This window comes from Lathyrus oleraceus, chromosome 6 (genome assembly GCF_024323335.1).
Source record: "Lathyrus oleraceus cultivar Zhongwan6 chromosome 6, CAAS_Psat_ZW6_1.0, whole genome shotgun sequence".
Lineage (NCBI taxonomy): Eukaryota > Viridiplantae > Streptophyta > Magnoliopsida > Fabales > Fabaceae > Lathyrus > Lathyrus oleraceus.
Window position 1 is genome coordinate 479390395 of NC_066584.1, and position 2842 is coordinate 479393236.

Here is a 2842-nt window from a genome sequence, read left to right on the forward strand (position 1 = left end):
TGAAACAAGGTAGTCATTGCTCGTTGATACGTGGCTCCGGCGTTCTTCAATCCGAAGGGCATCACTCGATAACAGAATATTCCCCAAGGTGTGATGAATGTTGTTTTCTCCATATCCTCGAGTGCCATTTTAATCTGGTTATAACCGGAAAATCCGACATAAATGAGAAAACATTAAATTTAGTTGTATTGTCTACCAACATATCAATGTGTGGTAGAGGAAAATCATCTTTCGGACTAGCTTTATTCAAGTCTCGATAGTCCACACACATTCATACTTTTCCATCTTTCTTAGGCACGTGTACAATATTGGCCACCCATTGAGGATATGTAGAAGTCACTAGAAACCCCACATCAATTTGCTTATAAACTTATTCTTTAATCTTCACTGCCATATCAGGATGAGTTCTTCTGAGCTTCTGCTTCACAGGCACACACTCGGGCTTCAACTGCAAGAAATGTTGCACGATATCAGTATCTAGACCAGGCATGTCTTCATACGACCAGGCAAAGACGTCGACGTATTCTCGTAGCAACTCGATCAACCCCTTCTTAACAGACTCTTCCAGGAGTGCCCCAATCTTCACTTCACGAATGCAGTCTTCAGACCCCAAGTTGACTGTTTCCAGATTCTCAAGATGCGGCTGAATGATCTTCTCCTCGTGCTTAAGCAGACAGGTAATCTCATAAGGATCTCTTCAACATCATATTCTGCTGCCTCAAATACAGGGAACTCAAAGTTGGGAGATGGTGTTGGATCATTATGTTCAATAGGTTTGATCAACCTGCATAATGATTTCGAGTATAAAAGAGATTTCAGAATTCAAACAAAACAAATCGTTATGCAGATGAAAAGATTGATTTTATTCTCTTTCTAGGGTTTTATGGTGATCACCAATTTCATGCAAAAAGAAAAAAGGGAAAATAATTTGGAAAAACAAACATTTAACATGTGATTATTAAATGAATATCATTGTATTAATCAAATATGCCAACAGTGTTATCACTTCTCCTTTTGGCATGGGAGAAGGGTTTTCAAACAAAATGAACATATTACGTTGACTTATGGATAACTGTTGGAATATCAACAGCGACCCAATTATTGCAGATTCCGCCAGGGATGACAAAGTTGCCAAGATCTTCCTCTTCATCATCTTCCACAATGGCAGCAACCTTTTGATCTTCAACAGTATGGATGAAACCTCCACTCTGGAACAACCCACACTCATTGGAAACACCTAAAGAATACCCTATGCCAGGTCGGGATTTATTATCCTCCAACTTGATCATTTGCCACAAACCAGTAGTTGCACCATGCTCAATGGCCATTTTCGCGTCGTTGTAGGAGACAAAAGAAGAAAGTCCTTTCCTCGAAGGCTCGGCAATAGACAAGGCTTGGAACGGAGTCCCAACCTCATCCTCATCATCTATGTAGGAAAAGGAAGATAAGTGACTGACCAAGAGAGCCTTCTCTCCCCCTATCACCACCAACTTCTTGTTTTTCATAAACTTCAACTTCTGGTGTAGGGTGGAGGTCACGGCGCCTGCCTTGTGAATCCATGGTCTGCCAGGCAAACAACTGTAAGACGGATGAATATCCATGACCTGAAAAGTGATCTGGATGTCACTAGGTCCAATCTTGATCGGGAGTTCTAATTCCCCGATCACAGTTTTGCGCGATCCATCAAACGCCTTAACTACCACTCCACTCTGCCTCATGGGAGGCCCCTGGTAGGAAAGTTTAGCCAGAGTGGATTTTGGCAACACATTGAGCGATGATCCTGTGTCCACCAACACATTAGACAAGGCATCATCCTTGCAGTTCATTGAAATGTGTAAGGCCAAATTGTGGTTTTTTCCCTCCCCAGGAAGATCAGCATCACAGAAGCTCAAATTGTTACAAGCGGTTATGTTTGCAACAATGCTATCAAACTGTTCAATAGTGACATCGTGATCCATGTATGCCATGTCCAACACCCTCTGCAAAGCTTTGCGGCGTGGCTCAGAATTCATCAACAAAGATAACACATATATCTTTGATGGAGTTTGTAGCAGTTGATCAACAACATTGTATTCACTCCTTTTGATGAGCCTCAACATCTCATTACAGTCCTCTCTCAGAGCGCCAGACTGACCAACCAGGACAGGAGTTTTCACAGATTTATCAACAAAATGGTCAACACCCTTCACAACAGTAGTATGATTGGAAGAAGAAGTCCCCACAGGGCTGACAGGATTAACAACAGTTCTTCTCACAACATCTTCGTGGGGTTTCGGCTGCGCCGAGAAAACACGACCACTACGGGTCACACCACTAATATCTGAGATACTCACAACAGAGGTGGAGGGCAACGACACCTCCTTCCCATCTTCCAGCATCATAGCATTGTAACTGTAGGGAACAACTTTGTCAGATATATACGGGACAGGCCCCCTGGCTTGATCACAAGAGATGGTGACACTTTTTTCTTGCTGCCATCATATTTGACGACAACAGGCTCTAGCATTCTGAATACAGGGGATATAAAATCAACTTCGTCCTCATTACGATTCTAAAGTATTTCGATCATTCCCTGATCCAATATCTCTTGGATGTCCTTTCTAACTTGTCGGCATCCTCTTTCGTTGATAGTACACACCTGGCACCTGTCATGGTCATGCTCATAGTGACTGTATCCACACAACAGTTTATGCATCTCGACCAAAGATTGCCTTATGTCATTGACATACATGACTTTATATTTTCCAGGTCATCCCTGGACCATATTCACCGCAGCTTTCCCATGCTCGGCCAATGGGTTCTTCTTCACATTAGGACCTACGTCCTCGAAAAACAATATACC